This window comes from Triplophysa dalaica, chromosome 10 (genome assembly GCF_015846415.1).
Source record: "Triplophysa dalaica isolate WHDGS20190420 chromosome 10, ASM1584641v1, whole genome shotgun sequence".
Lineage (NCBI taxonomy): Eukaryota > Metazoa > Chordata > Actinopteri > Cypriniformes > Nemacheilidae > Triplophysa > Triplophysa dalaica.
This window is the reverse complement of record NC_079551.1, coordinates 7,323,676-7,341,102: the sequence shown is the minus strand read 5'-3', so window position 1 is coordinate 7,341,102 and position 17,427 is coordinate 7,323,676. Positions and strand designations below refer to the sequence as shown.

Sequence of the window (17,427 nt, the reverse complement as noted above, 5' to 3'; positions counted from 1 at the left end):
TGACAGACCTTGTCTTTAGGGTTCCAGATAACCCATCAAGGCACAAATGGCAAAACATCAAAAGTCCTTTGTGGATAGAATGTAAGTGCATAGTTTTTTGTTAGGTGGGATTTAATTTGTTTTGTTCTTTTTGACCACTCACCACCATCATACACCTTTGACTTTGCTATTTATATTTTCCTTTGTGTTGTATTTTTTTATAGTTAAGGCACTGTCTTTGGAGCTGACCTGATCTACTTTTCACTGCTGGTTGTATATTCTCTATATAACTGTGTATGTGAAAATACAAAATCTTGAATCATCAGAGGTATTGGAGGATTGTTTTATTAAGTTTTGGTGTATGTCTTGCAATGGTTTGGGTTTCTTAAATGAATACAAATAAGTAAGCTAATGTTACTAAACGTCATCCCTTTAAAAAAGAGAGAGAGAGAAGTCTTTCATCATGAAGTCACCCTCATGTCTTTTGAAACCCGTATGACCTTCTTCCATCTTCAGAACACACAAGAAGATATTTTGAAGAGTGATGGTAACCAGACAACACTGGACAAAATTGACTTCCATTATATGAACACAAAACCACTGAGACATTTCTCAAAATATCTTCTGTTGTGTTCCATAGAAACCATTAACTTAGAATAAATAACAAAAAAAAAGTTTTACCGCAAAACGTAACATGACCGACCAACCAGAGAATGGCTGACATGAAATATTCGACCTCCCGACTTCGTGCTCTGGTGACAAGTGCAGCTCTGTCTGTAATCCTCCTTTGAGACTGCCTGGTGCATTTGTCAAAGAATAGCTCGATGAGGGACCTCAGGGAACCTAAAAGCTGACCATGCTGACTCTTTGAACCTTTCTTAAGGCTTCTTATGTTCCTACAGAGAACAAAATGGCTCCTGTACCATTTGATAGCCCTCCACACAGATGGAAAAACGCAGGACTGCCAGTCGCACCAAATGTGACCCACGTACAGCAACTGAGCGACTCCAAAAGGAACGGCTGTTTGTGTGAATGCAAAAACAGTTTTCAAACTAATTCAAAGTCTTAATTCAATTCCTTACATACTCTTTGTTAAAGCTCCATTGTATGAAAATGAGTGGCATCTAGCTGAGAAGTTACGAATTGCAACCAACGGCTCACTCCACCCCTCCCATTCGAAAGCACTACGGTGGCTGACACAGGAATAAGATGTATGACTTTTTAGCATCCCTGCAGATTCTGTATGCATAAAAAAATTCAAGATAAATAATATATTGATATATGTGACAACTACACTATTGCATATTGGATTTGATCTGTTGGTAGCTTTTAATGTGCATATGTGAATGAAGGGTTGAGAAAAGATGAGTCAGGATGAAAATCATTTTGGTCCATTTCAGGAAAGAGAATTCCCAGACAGATGGTGATGCAGGTTGGAGGGGATATCCTACAGTCATAAAAACAGTGAGTCATAATGTGAAGCTTGCACTACCTTTGCTTACCACCAGAGTGCAGCACTTCATCAGCGAAACACATTGATAACAGTCAAATCTATGCATTTGTTAAAGGAAAATCTATGTAGATGGATTCATTTTTCAGGGCGTGTAGCATAAATTATACAGTGCTCTCATGAACAGATGTGGTTCTAAAAGTGACAATTTGACCAAAATGCAAAAAAGGTTTTCAGTCCTTATTAACCCTCATGTATTTTCGCACCCACGTGACTTTTCCTCTGTGAAACAAAAAAGAATCCATCTCAAGTCTCACTAACGGACTGTGACGCTTTAAGTAATGTGTTTACAGAACTGTCAGCATCACTTGGTTGAAATGTCAGGAAACTGGTCTTTGTTATCGGCCTGTAAAAAAGGTTCCATCTTGATTCAAAGGTACGTACAGGTACAGAGTCCCCAGTTAGCGCACTGTAATTCCTCCAGTCGACAGTCTTTAAACCCGGCCTGCCAGCTGACATAAAACATCTGTAAGAAATCTGACCCTGATACATTGGATCAACATCAGCACCTCATTTCAGGTGTGACATCACATGCAACTCTAGAAATAGATTCCCTCCCCCTGACAAAGGTCCATGTTACAGTGTTTCATTTTACACCTAGAATCAGACATTTACAAGAAATAATACATATGCGAGAATTGAATGCATAAACAAAGTTTGTTGCATAAAGTATAAAGACAGTATTTTATTAAGAATGGGCAATTAATCGTAATCGATTTTCAATTTAAATTTTGACCTAGAACAATAATGGAGGCAAAATAATCGATGTTAAACAATTATTGTGCCACATTATGTATTGCAGGGATTGTCTAATTTCCTTTTATTTATTTAAAATTATTTATTTAAATTAATGCATATATTTTTTATATTTGTTATATAGTTGAATACAGCGTTAAATCGACAAGTTATTTATTTAATAATTTTCTGTTCATTGACTTCTGAGCATTGACTCCATTGTTATAATTGAGCATCATTATATTGGTGATACTAACTGAAAAAGAAAACATGTTTTCACATCTAAAAAGATGATAAGATAAAAAAATTGGTGGAATAATAGCCAAAATATACAAGATACGTAGAATAGTCAATTTTGATGCTGTGTTTAGCTTTCATGAAAAGTTCACTTTTGGAGCGAAAGATATGTAAATATTCATTCAAATGTACCTTTTTGATTGGTAAATAATAACAATATTTTCTACTAGGTGAATCGGTGATCTTCATCATTTCCCACCCAAATTCTTCTCACGACCACAGACAAAATCTGGTTTAAGACCCGAGTTAAATAACAGCCTTCTTTGTATTCGAATTGTATTTATTTAACCAGGATAATCCCATTGCGACTTCTCAGTCTCTTCTTCCACGGAGTCCTGGTCAAGACAGCAGCATACAAAGTTTCACACAAAACAAAGACATATAAGAAGTATAACTTATAAGTATGACCGAAAACTTATAATAAGTAAATCAAGAAAAACACTTACAGTCATCTTTCAAAACAGAATACATCTGAACGTCACCGCTCAAAATCTGGCTGAATATCAAGCTTCTTCATACTCCAGATCTATCTTTTTTTCTCCCCCCTAGAATCACCTCATTTCTCTTCCTCACATGGTGCGAAGATTAATCACACTTGACATCTCATTTTCCGACATTGGCTTTCTCAGAATCTTAGGTTAGACAGTGATCTTAAGCGCTCCAAACATTCTTTCCCAAATACTCCCCGGAGTGCACCTTTGACCAGAGCCTTTTCCCTCGCCGAAAGGCCAAAGCATGAGGTTTGATTTTGACTCAATACTTGGTATAATAGATACTGAGTTTTATAAGATCAAAACCAAGGACAGATAGATATACAGTATAAATATATATATATATAGATAGAAAGAAAGATAGATGGATGGATGATTTTATTCTTTCGGTTGTGGCATGCGACTTGCCTTGCATCACTGCTATGTTCCGTTACCATGGGAACATGCAGGAGAACCAAAGTAAGAGGAGAACGAAAGTGAGAGAGAAAGACGGAGCGTGAGCGAGAAAGCGATCCTGCCCTTTGCTTTCTCCCGCATGCAAGTTTTCGGCAGCCCCTCTAGTACCTGGCAAATTAAAACATATTTCATCTGCCACAAAAATGTACGAGCAAAATCAAGACCGCTTCCTGTATTTCCCCCCTCACCGAGCCACACCACCAAAGTAAAAATGGCCATTGCCTATAAAGGCAGGTTGTCCGATTTCCGAATTACGCTAGTTTAGACAAAGTCTGGCCGAGAACCAAAACAATCTCAGCATTAAGGTGCACAGTGCACAGGATGGACATTAGTCGAGCCGAGCGCTGACAAAAGTGAAAGATGGGGGTAGGGGTGTGTCTGTTTTTGTGGTTTGAACATCAACAACGGCTATGAGAAATCGGACATCCTGCCTTGAAGAGTTATTCACTTTATTATAGAAACTTCTGCAGCTGACCTCGAGTTTTATTTCAAGGTGTGTTGCTGAGAACAAGTTAGCAGCGTCTTAGGCTGCACTTTTTGCCCACTGGTTTCAATCTGGAAGTTTTCTTTAGCCAATGTCACGGTCCGGTCCCCGCGAGGTGGTGTATGTGCTGACTGCATCTCCTCCCTTGGTTGCACTTAACCGATCCAGTTGTAATTTTCTCTTGGTGGGTCCCTGTCAGGCCCGGTTGTGGAGGATTAGCGGCAGGTCTTGAGGTGTGGTGCTGACGGTCAAGTTCTATACTTTGGAAATGATTAATTTTTGGGACAGTCTTTAACTTTGGCACTTTCAAAATGTCAACATTTAAAGGTCCAGTGTGTAATTTCTCGGATCTGTTGACAAAAATGCTATATAATATACATAACCATGAATTCAGAGGTGTCTAAAGACCTTAAATAATGAAGCGTTATGTCTTTATTATCTTAGAATGAGCTATTTCTATCTATATACACAGAGGGTCATAATTCTGTGGTGGGACATGTCCCCATCACTTTTTGGAAGAAATTAAGAAATGCTTGCGGAAGATTTGTATTATTTAAGGGACATTAACATCTAAACGTTGTGGAATATGCAGGGGCTTTCTCACTATCTCCCATTGCTCACACTCAACCTATTTTTGCGACAAACAGAGGCTGCGCTCCAGAAATGCGGCCAGAATGAAATGCATGCATCATCTTTGTCAAGTGTCCAAGCACAAAAACACTAAACCAAAGAACAAATGACATTTTTAGTCAGGAATAAACTATTTTTAAGTATAATGCACCAGCCAAGTGACCTTCCCCAAATGACAGGTTGGGAATCACATACTGTGAGAGCTGGAGTCAAAAAGTGGAGTAGGCAATAGACTGACCACCCACTAAAGCCTATATGATAAATATTTCGGACGAGTTATTACAGAAACAATTTATTAAAGTATTAATTGTTTTTGTCCCCACCACTTTTCAAAACAAAGTAACGCCACTGGCGGGTCCCCTTACATGGAATTCACCATGTTGTTTCTACAGTAGCCCTAAACAAACGAACTTCTCTACAGAGCTCGAATGTAAATACATTCCGCTAGATGCAGCTAAATTTCGTACACTGGTCCTTAAAAGATATTCCCCATTTTTTGAAGGTTTTCAAAGTTCTGCTCTGGCAGCTCAAACCTTGCGATTTTCGCTGTAATCCCCAGAAGTGGTGTTTCATGAGCGACTGCTACTGTGCCCTTAAGCAGTCTCCAGGTCACACCCGGGGTGTGTTAGTCCCCGAATTAGAAGTGTAGACTGTAAAGAAGAACCTTCCTGTAAATTGTTTTAGATAAGAATTTGTCTGCTTGAGAAGAAAATATCTGAAGGTTCCCTTAACTTGAAGGTCAGTCAAATTGCTATATTTCTATTTAATATTCCCCTCCAGGCTAATGCTCATCTTCAACAAAGTGAGTTCTTACTTTCATGACGTGTCCACATAGGTTGTCTTCTGTTCTGTGAGTCCAGCAATTATTTAGTGGCTACTACAAATTCAACCGCATTGCCATTGGTCCCCTTATTAAATGTTGACTCCCCCTATTATTCAAGTGCATTGTCGTAGATTTTCTCACTTCTAGGGAGGACAACTTGTATTTTCTCTTTGACTCTCTCCTAAATGGTGTACTTTGCCTTCATATCAGTCTACTACCAGCGGTAGCATGATCAGGCTGAGATCCGAATTTGGGACAGACAAAGATCAATTGGATCTCCAGTTTGCTAGAACAAGACTGAACGTATTTGAATTAAAATGCATATGTGTTTCTTTCCAGTGGCTCATTTGGCAAACCTGGGTCTCATGTGGCATATTCCCATTTCTCTAAAGATTACCTGTGACTCTAAAAACGAGCCTGTGGCAATCCATCACCTGTAGACAAGACCTACCCTCAAAGTGGGAGGTGATGGAAGGGAAAATTAACAAATGAGAATGAGGATTTGGCATCGAGGGGCATCCAGCAGTTGGATCGATTTCTTCCCCTCGTTTTCTAATAGAAAACAGGTCTTTTGAAATACGGGCACAAAAATGACACGGCTATAATGATGGTGATAATAGTGAGGCAGGAATAATTGAGGAGAGCCTCTCGCTGGATAGATATTGACCACATTAGTGCTTGCAGTTGGAGATGAGCTTTAATTAGATGCAATTAATCCCCATTTGGTCTCTGAGGACAAAGAAAATAGCATTTTCCAGAGCGTAACCCCTTACCTGTTCATGGCACAGTTGCTGATAGACACTGTTTTGTGGTTTGTCCTGAGGCGCGGACCGACTGTGAAGTGGAAAAATTACGAGATGGTAATGCTTATAATGGTGGCCTTCATTACGAATGCTGTGTGAGTGAGGTAGAAAACCGCAGGGGTTGAGAATTGTGAGTCCGCATATATCCTATTTTAGAAAAATAGTTTTTGTCTCAAAGACAACATTGCAGTTTTATTGCTCATTCCTTATATTGAAACAAATCTCCCATGAGAACAAGCTACATATGTTCTTTCTCACGAGGAAGCTTGATCCGATTCCCTGGTTTAAAAAAAGTGCACTATAATAAACCTTAATGTCCTTAAAGTGCTTTATTTTCACGGTCTCATTTTGTACCTGACATACAAGTAATAGTTTTAGTACATAATATAGGATAAACTTACACATGGAAGTGTACTTGAACTGAATCATAACCCATGTTGGGTTGTTTTAAACCATTGTTGGGTTAAGTATAAACATTTCCTGGGTTAATTTAACCCAACATTTGGGTTTTTCCATTTTTGACCCAGGGATGGGTCAAAATGACCCATCGATGGGTTGAAATAACCAACAAAAATTTGTGCATAGTGTATATATGTTGACCAGTTGGATTCTGACCTAAAATAATTGTGCAAATAAGTTAAACGGTTAAAGAAATAGACCATTTTGCAAATCACAAACAATTCTGGTCAAGAATTACTGTTTCAGTTTTTAACCCTATAAACACTACAGCACAAAACACAACCAAAAGAACATAAAGAACCGAATCCAAATAATTAAAACACAATTACACAGACCGATATCATTCATTTGAATACGGTGAAAAAAACCTGTAACAGGAAGTGCCTGTGGATCACGTCTTGCAAAATAAACAGTGTCATGTCCATTTCAGTCTATAACAACTGGCCTTTTCATCTTGCCTTTACTAATTGGTCAAAAAAGGAAGATCTTGTCTGCAAATATGCAAATTGCTTATATTAGCACTAATATCTAGACAGACACAAGTGTGTCTAGGTTGGTGTGGCCGCACACATTCATTCATTTGCTGCTTGTAACTAAGTGGCATCCATAAAGTGTCATTCTTTCCATGTGCCTAACGCCTCAAAGGCTGTCATATTCTCCTAAGTCTTGTCACTCTATTAGCGGCATGTAAAATACGAAAGCTGTCTTGTCTCCGACTGCCCTCACTGCTTTATAAACATGACATGGTCCTTTTATGCAAACGAATGTTTAAATGGTAAACAGATGAGAATCAGCATGGAGTCTGACTTTAGACCTTCTTTATGTGGGCTGCTTTTATGGCTGTAAGCATCTCGGAGTGAGAGAGAGAGAAACAAAAATAAAGGGTTCAATACAATGTGTATCTCTTTCTCTCGCTCTGTATGTAAATGAGGACATTTAAAATGGGATGCGAGATTGTTTTTGCAAATGTTGTATTGCTTCAGTGTTGTATGTAGTGTGTACACAAGCGTCCTGTTTGCAATTTATTATTTTTAAAGTATTGTTCGTGCACACAAATGGTGATATGTACATCTGGTGGGGAATACTGGTTGGTCCCATCAGTTTATATATTTTAGTATATATATAATTTTGTATTTATAGCTTGTGCCAAGAAAAGAACATCCATTCGCTAAATTAATCTAACATTCCCTTAATGTCGACACTTAATTTATCACTTACTGCATGCAGGGCAACATGACCATGTCAACAAAGGTCACTAAAGCCCTTCAAGCCACTTCCACCCATCCCATGAGAAAATGCTGTTTAAGAGGGTGACGGGTCGAAGGTTCATTGTAGGAAGTGCAGTGGGACGACATCCGTGCGTTGTATCAATGACCAGCCATGCATCTTAGGATAATCAAGTTCGAACAGAGGCCTGACGGAGGGATAAAAATAGATCCTAAGCCATTACCTTGTGCACTAATAGCACGATCGCAGCCAATACGTCGAACCCTTGGGGAATGCAAAATGAAGGCCAGTGGTTTATTAACAAAAACAATTACGAGGAAACGGAAATGTCCGATATTCTAAATTTAGACCGTTGTTGCTATGTTGTATGAATTAAATAAAACAAAGGTAAACGGAAGAGAAAGCATGGAACTCATGATACAGTCTTTACGAAGAGGTTTGTTAAGGAAAATCCAAGACTGGTTAAATATCTCTTTAAGCTTGAACCAGAGGATCATATTTGCTTTTTCTGCCGAGGAAGGAAGACTTGTTTTAATTTGTTAAATAGCGTTGTGTATCTTGTAGAGTATTCCAAAACTAATCCAATCCAAGTGCCTCGTTTACTTTTAGAAAGACAGCAGATCGTGGAGAAGTAGGTAATGATGGAAAAACCAATAATAATCCGAAACAAGCAAAGATTTCAATAAACGCAACATCGTAGCAGCAGAACGTGTGGTTCGGCGGTTCTGTTCGCACAGCATGGGCAATCCAATGATCTACGACTTGTCAGACGTGATGGGCTGTATGACTGCGCAATTGGTACTTGACCTACCGAGAAGCAACAACTTTGTTTCATCAACAAGTTGGTTGTTGCATGCAGGTGGTGGCATTTAGATAAATGACTGCTGAGCTGCAGGGGTAAGGAGCATCTCGGCCAAACCCTGGATCGACTCGGATCGACCTGAGGTCGATATCGTGAAGTGTATGGATGGGACTCTCCTTCCAGCATCCTTTCCGTCTCAAAGTGGAGGCTATTTGTCTTACAGGTGCGATCATTTGTCTGTGTTTGGCCTCATTGTGCTGAGCAGGGTAGTGAAGCAAGAATTGGGAAGATTGTTGCTGAGATTAACCGGTAAAGCAAGAAACCAATAGCAGGGCTGATAGGAGTCTTTAGGACTCAATGAAGAGTGTGGCTGTGAATGCACATGTGCATATCTAAACACGTTGAATATACGGTTAAACGTGTGAAAGGTTAGATAATGACGTAGGGCCTATTATAAACATTACAGGGTTGTGTAAAACCAAAAATGTTTCTCTTAAACTTCTAGGTGCCTGCATTACCATTAGTACACAGAAAGTAACAGTCTCAAGCAATCTGGAGGATCATATGCAGATAGCATGGTGTTTAACATTGTTTTATTGCGTATAAGAATCTTGGGATTTGGGTAAAATATATAAATATTCAGGAATAATTTAACCCTGTGTTTGGGTTTGAACCCTTTTTGACCAAGCATGGGTTGGAAATGTAGAATTAGGGTTCGGTGGGACTTACTTATCTGCAACCATAAAACACAAATAATGCCAAGATTTTTATTTTGAAAGTATTTTATGTATTTTAGACACAAGACGTAGAAAATTCTCAATTTAATCTGAACTTTATAAGTCAATAGCTGTGGAGTCCACAGCCACCCTGTTACTCTCCTCAAAGCATATGATCTTGAGCAGAGCAACTATCTTTATTTGAAGCTTTTCAGTGAGTCCCTGTATCGGTAGCATTGATCCTACATAAAGTGTATAAATCCATCTAGCCAGATATGTCAAAGTTTCTCTGCTATCTGAGAGGTTGTAAATGTGTGTCTGTGTGTTGGTCCTCTCCCAAAAACGATTGTATTTTCAGTGATGACAGAATCGTTGAACAGTCTATGCATGTTCAAGCAAGACTTCGTTGTAAGAAATAAAGGCCCATTCACACAATGAATAACTGTGAAGATAACTATATTAGTGTTCAAAACCAAAATAGAACATTGTGTTTAGTTTAAGCTGTAGTTTCACAGTTGTTTAATGTTTTATTGGTTGTCGGCTGAGAAAGAACAGCTCTAAACCCAACGATATTTTTCTATTGTATTGTTATTGTAAAAAGAACGACGATAAATGTAAAGTTTTATCCTTATATATAAAGATAAAACCGTCCACAGTAAGGGCGATACATTTATTTTAATTTGTCCAGGGAGTCCACACCAAAAACTAACAATACTATTAACAAATCTTGTATTAAAGGGGTCATATGGTGCGAATAAGTGTTTTTCTGTGTCTTTGGTGTGTTATAAGTTGCCCATGCATTAGACACGTAAAATTGCTTAAAAAATAAAGTGTTGAAACAAAAGATGCATTTTATCTAAAAGCAAATGCTCACCCAGACCTGCCGGAAACGCCTCATGTAACCACACCCCCACAAATCCACGTCAGTTCGTTTATAATTTGCCTAAGACCGCCTACATGTATACGCAAGTTATGTGGGCCTCCTTTCAGTACAAATACTTTAAAATCTGATGTTTCAAATATGGTAAGAGGCAGGGGCGATTCTAGGTTTTCAACATTAGGGGGGCTCAGCCTCCAATGAGGATATATATATATATATATACAGTATATACATTTTGGTGAAGGTTATGTAAACAACTAGTTAACGAGGGGTGAACGCACATAAAACTTTTAAACAGTGGATTTGAAAGGGTCTTGTATCGCTTCCACATCATATTAAGCTGCATTTATAACAAAGAATGGCAAAAATACAGATGTCATGTTAATCCACACACCATGTTACGTTACTCTGCTAATGATGTTCACTCCAATGTGCTGCTGTGTGAACTGAAGAATGCGCTACATAACGCAGCCTAACGCCGTTTTCATAATAAGAGTTTTAAAGGGGACTATAAAGCGATCTCGAATTCTTGTACAGATCACATTATAACTCACCATATTTTAGGGGGGCTAAGATAGAACTTTAGGGGGGCTTTAGCTCCCTTAAAAGGGACTAGAGGCGTTACATTTCCGTCACACGCTTGCAGTATTCAACCAATCACTACGCACTGGTTAACTGGCCGATCATAGCACACCTCGCTTCAGAGCGATGAGCTTTGTAAATATTCTGCGCGTTTCAGAGAGACTGAGTACAGCGTTCTTTAACCTTAAATTGTGTATACACATTGCATTTCATCAACCAAAAAAAAACGATACAATTTGTTTAAGCCGTGTCATATCATATGAGACCTTTAATTATAATAATAACAAAAATCTAAGTTTCGGTGTGGACGTCCCTTTTAATTTAGCTTGACTTTTAAAACGTATCGTCCTTGAAGTGAATGGGCCTTTCCACGGTTGTAATACAGAGTTTTAACATTCTGTGGTATAGCTAAAGCCAAGTGAGGATTTCTTGAATAGAAACTACAACAAATAGTAAAGACTGAGCTGTCCTTGGGCATATTTCATTCATAATTCATTCTTGCCAGTGGTTACTATTAGAACAGAGAGGTATTTTAAAGATGACTTAACTGCCTGAAATAGCATCACTGCCTAACTACCCCATCATACTTCAGATGCAAACGCTCCTGCGTCATGTCGTAATTAGCTCTCCAACGGACACCAGCCTGGGTTTGGGAATTAAGCCTTACCCTCCATTCAGCTAAATTCGGCCATATAAAAAGTTCTCGAAGGACGATACTGATGTCGGATGAGGGGGTCTTACAGTCATTCACGTGAAAGATTGATTTAAACGCGGGAAGCTCGCGCTCTGGCGGAGTGCCTCGCTGTGACGTCAAAGGCGACAACCCGCGGTGTGTACGCGCGCTCGCTCGTGCCAGGGAGAGACGCGCGCTGACAGAAGCGCGGTACGTGCTTTGAGTCCCAAACAGATGTGCGCCAGTAGAAAAGGGAGACGCAAGAACACGTTATTAAAAAGTGCTGAAATGTATTTAAATATTATGCGTGTGGTGAGACGAGCAGGATAGTGAAATGCGTCTCGCGCATCTAGTCACCATTGCGCGTCAGTCAAGAAACGATATTAACTTCAGCAATCGCCTTGCATGTAATTGCATTGCGTTTTAATGCTTTTTTTAAAATAAAATACAAACGTGCCGTTTCAGTCTGCATCCGATCAGTAAAGCAGCCTAACGCAATGGTTCTCTCTCTCTCTCTCTCTCTCTCTCTCTCTCTCTCTCTCTCACGCGCTTGCTCGCTCGCGCTCACTCTCAGCTCAGTCCATCTCTCCGTCGGTCTCAGTACTCAGCGCTTGGCAAAGGATAATAAACTGCTTTTCCGCAGCAATACGTGGTCCAAAGAGAAGCCTGCAACAGAGGTATGGATGTACTCTCTTAATTCTGTCGTTAGATGTTTCAATGAATCTAGAGGTTTGTACGAATCGTTTAATCCTCTTCATTGATGAGAAGTGATTCATTTGGAAAGCCACCTGCATGCTGATCGGCGTGCGCAGAGGTTCATGAGCTGTTGTATCTTTGAAGATAACATTTTCTCCAGCTGTTTTTGAGACTGTCCAGTTGTGTCGAGATTTATAATGTTTCCAAGTCAGAACACGAATAGGATCATGGGCAGGACCACGAAAAAGCACACATATCAATCTAGATCTTAGATGTTTTCAGCACAGGAAGAAGACCTGTTATTGTCAATTCATTTAACAACTGTTTAGTTTGTCTGTGTTTGGCTTTCTTCGGCTGTGACTGTTGAGGAGTTGAGGAAATTCTCAATTTACTTCTTGAATTATATTTCATTTTATCCGTATAATAGAAGAACTATGGAGTTACATGGAAATTGCATTTTGGATCCATTCACAGGAGTCACTCCATTTTTGTGCCATTATTGCTGCTTCTGTAACGTGATTTCTTTAGAAATATGTAATGTGTTAATGGACATAAATGCGAAGGAAGAGAGAGTGAGGGTGGGGGGGTTGTGGGGATGCTGGGAAAGATACGGGACATGGGACAGCGGTGAGCTCCATCGTTTGATTAATAACCTCGCAAATACGCAGCGACTGGCTAAGCCTGGGGTCCCCGCTTTGACTCTCTGTCATTTTAACAGCAGATTATGTCAAAATACATATTAAAAGACAAAATAGCTTCTTGTGCAAGGGTATGAGAAAGGTTGTTACTGCACTACAACCACACCTGTTTTAGGAGAACATCGACTAGGTTGGAATAGTGCAAATATGGGTTCACATCTATGCTTTTTTAGATTTGCGTCCATATGCTGTACAGTTTATAATAGTTTTCTCCTAAAAGTTAAAAATATAACTGTGCATGTAATATGTGCATATAAAACATTACAGTACGCAACAAAGAGTTTGGTTCCAAAATGAGATAACTCTGTTTTAAAAAAAAACTCTTTTTTATTATGTTATCGTGTTTTTTATGTGTGTTTTTGTGTTAGTTAGCTGTGCATTTTTTAGTTATTGTGGTTTAAATAAGAAAAATTGCCACAATAAAACATGATTTTTGAAAAATAGTTATTTCATTTTGGAACCAAACTCTTCATTTTCTCTCTTGAAAAAAAATGGACCAAAATATAGATGAGTTATCTCGTACACATGGGCGTTTCCATTTTTGTCCACTAAAACATTTTAAGGAATATTGATGTTGCCTCACTTTAATTTTTAATGACTTGTAATAGCAAGTAGCTAAACAAGTTTTATTTTGTAATGCATCTTTAAAGGTATCTTTTTGCAAAGAATCATTTCTCAATTTCACAACATATTTATAGGGTACCATATTAATCTCATCTTGTTGCAAAATAAAGTTGCGTTGACCCTTTGTGTTTATACAAAATTCTGTTCTGTGTTGCGAATTGCGCGTAAACGTGACATTGTGATGTCGTAATGTTGGTTATGTTTTCCCACAAAACCGAATTTTGGATTTGAGTTTTTATGTTTCGTCACTTTTCGTCACACAAATTGTTGTCCAATTTTGATAAATGATTACCAAAACAAACAAGTTTTTGTCTTCGCTGATAAATCATGTGCAACATAACCAAGGCAGTCTATTTAGAAAGCAAATGGGTTCCGTTTTGATTTCTTGTTGACTTTAGATCTGTAATGAGGGTTTGGATGAGAGTCTTGGGTTAAACCACAGCGGATGAATCTGAAAATGATGAATTGACCCCTCACTGCCAAAGCCTATTTTTCCCATATGGCAACGCTGAGTGTGTGACTTCATTATTTCCAGGCCGGTTTGCGAGTTTGATTTATCTGCAGCCTTTTTTTAGACGTATCTACAGGTGCCAGGAGTGAGTCACGCGCTTGCTTGTTTAAAGGTGCATGCCGTTGTGTTTAAATTAAATGGGAACTCGCGTCCACTCTAGCATGTTTGCCTGCGGGGCTCTTTCTCTATTTCACTGAATGCACACAATTCGATATCAGCCGCTGTAGGCACATGGTAGATTGGCCAATGGTTTTCTATCTAGACCGAATCTTGAAGAGAGACAGGTACAAAGCATGAAAGACAAGCGAGATACAGAGAGATTCAGGTAGCACACAATCTGTGCTTTGATGTCCATGACCCAAGCGTGTCCACCAATGAAGAGAGGTTGACCCTTTCTAACACGTAACACAATCAAGACATCCTCTTGAATACTAATGCTGGATTAGTAATCCTGCATATCAATAACCGTATTTCCATACTATTACATCACTATTCAGTATACAAAGTCTCTCATCTATCAACAATTGAGTTGGTATATTAGATTTTTTTTTAAGTTGGGGGAAATATCGTCTTTTTATGTTTGGTGAGAGAAGGCAATTAATGGCTATCTATCAAAAAATGTACAATCGTGCCTTTGAAGATCTTTAGGCCATTTGGGATTCTTCAGTTCTGAGTAGAGACACTCAGCTTGGAGAGGCAAGTTGAAGCTGATTTATGTGCGTGTGTTCGCCTGTGGTCCTGTATCTACGCATGTGCTCAGCATTGAAGCAGTAAGGTGTGATTGAGTGCTGAGGGTGGTTGGCACAGCTGTCCAGATACACACACTCGCTCTTGGGTGCCTGTATATCTGGGACTAGATCTATCCCTGTGCTTTTCCATTCTTAAATTACCGAAAGATGGTGATTAAAAAAGTAATAATTGTCAAAAATTGATAACAGCTTTGTTTCCTTGGTTTCTATTGTGTAACAGAGTGTCGTGCGTGCCAGAGATGAGATCATCCTTTTTCAATATTTATTTTAGAAGATCTAAAGCGTTTTGTCAGCTGCCTATGGGGAAAAAACACTTTTTATTGTAATTTGTGGCTGCATATGATTTTGAAAAGCTTAATATGGGCGGTCAAAGGCACCAGTTACGGCTGTTTCAAGGTTTTTTATTGTATATACAACTATGTTAATAAAACCAACACCGTACTGGTGTTTTTTTAAACAGTTTACAAAATTGTAGAAGTCACTTCTTAAATATTTTATTAAAAAAAATTTACAACAATGTACTAAACTAAAAATATAGAATACAACAGTTTTTATATGTTCATATAATTTTATAATTTGTTCAAATTCACTTTTATTTTGAAATCTAAAAAAATTCCATTATAGATCGTTTCATCAGACGCGTGTGTCGGGACTGCAGTTAACTTCCGGTCTGTGTTTGGCTAGTGTCTAATTATATAACAATTTATATATTTTAATGTTTATATTTATTTGTAATATAATATTTTATTGTATGATAATTGTATTTAACCAACGATTTGTTGAATTTTAATGCATATTAATTTTATTAAATAAACAGTTTGTTGAATGGGTCCTGTAGTTTCGACCCATTGAAAGGAACCATTTGGGACATTGACATCTAGTGGTTGATCTTGGTATCACAGTCTAAATAAAAATATTGGAGAGACAAGTTTAGCCAAGTAACAGTTATCGGTTTCTTTATCAGAAATAATCTACAGGCACTCTGTTTCTGAAGTCTACTGGACGTTAAGTGCAGGCCACGAACGCGCACCCCGCTGCCTGGATGCTTTGCCTTTTGGCATGCTTCAATATTAGTTAGATAATTCTATAATGCACAAGGTGTGGTCTCCTCCATTTGGTCAGCAAAATTAAAATGACATTATGAGTTACATCCAAGACTATTAGGCTAATAGCCTACGGTGATACCAATTAAAGACATGAAATAAATCAGAAAGAATCAGAATTCTATCAGAAGGAATCCGACTGTTTAAAGTCTTGCGCTTTAATTTTCTTTGTCTGACTGACTTTAATGAATAGCAATTTGGCGTTCGACATGGCGTGTGGCATTAGTCTGAGCGAATGAACGAAACACGTCTGTCACTCAAATAAAAAGGAATGGCGCAGGGGATTTGGAAGAAAGATTCTAACAGCATAGTTCAGAGCGCAGGAACACGGAAATCCTCAGAAACCGAAACGACACGCCCCTCTCTCTTAAACAGCGACAGTGAAACATTAAACACCTCAGAAGTGTCTCAAGTGTTTCTTAACAAGTTAAGTAGACCACTCGGGGCAAGGAGGTTTCTCCTCAACACATGTTCACACACACTTTAATTTCCGAGGGAAGTGAGTTTCTCTGTCGAACTTCAAACTTGTCTGCCAAAGAACTGTCCCTGCTCTCCTGCTTCCGTTTTTCCCAAATAAAATTTTCTTCTGAAGGATGTAAACAAGGCAATGATTACAACACCGTGGAGAGGTTTGGGATGCGGAGAATCAATGCATGCTTTTTACATCATCCCTGAGATGTCTCGGTGGGGAGCTTGCGCCAAACACCTCAAAGAGGAGCCAGAAATGCATTTCAAGTACATCATTTGCCATTGATTGATTTTGTTAATTTTTTTATTCATTTTCAGGAAACGTCTGGTAAAAATGTCAATTTTGCTGACCATGCGTGCAGCTAAATGTTTTAAGTTTGAACATAATGGAAGCTCTTCTTAAAGTGATAGTTCGCCCAAAAATGTACTCACCCTCTTGTCATTTCAAACCTGTATAACTTTCTTTCTTGGACACACCGAAACAAAAGAAGATATTTTAAAGAATGTTTACATAAGCGTATAGCACATCTGCCAAGCTCCGTGTTTGGCTCTTTTGCGTATAAAAAGGAGCTCCTTCAGCTATAGTAATAACTGCATGCATGTCCACCCTCCAAGATACGTGATGTGATAATACCCACATCGGGGTGCGGGCGGTATTTAATTGAGGTAATTTGCCTAATTATTCTTCAGAGGGCAGAACGCCCCCTCTACATTAATTCTACACCCCCCTCATTAATCACATCTATACGAGTCGAGATGTGACCAGTGCGTGTCCAACGTATTTATTTAGGCCATTTAAAGCATCTTCCCGCTGCCGATTCCCCGGTTGTGATGTTAATGATGTTTGAGATGCGTGTTAATTAGCTCTTGAGGTTAGCTCATGGGCGGGCGGAGGCGCTTTCATCAGGTGTCGTAATTGGTTGAGTGATTTAGGGAAGATAATTGTGGGCTTTGTGCAAAGGAATTTGGTGAAAATGATGTGCCGTGTTTCCATTGGCTTCTAAATGCTTTGTTTGAAAAGTGTAGTTCAC

The 17,427-nt window shown here is 38.8% G+C and overlaps 1 protein-coding gene across 1 annotated transcript in view; it reads left to right on the top strand.

Annotated features, from left to right (window-relative positions):
- Positions 1-12,093: 12,093 nt before the first annotated feature.
- elfn2a (extracellular leucine-rich repeat and fibronectin type III domain containing 2a) overlaps positions 12,094-17,427 on the top strand; it is an 84,099-nt gene continuing 78,765 nt past the window's right edge. The window contains exon 1 of the mRNA XM_056759122.1: positions 12,094-12,224. The gene's annotated coding sequence lies outside the window, so the exon portion shown is untranslated. The remainder of the gene's footprint in view (positions 12,225-17,427) is intronic.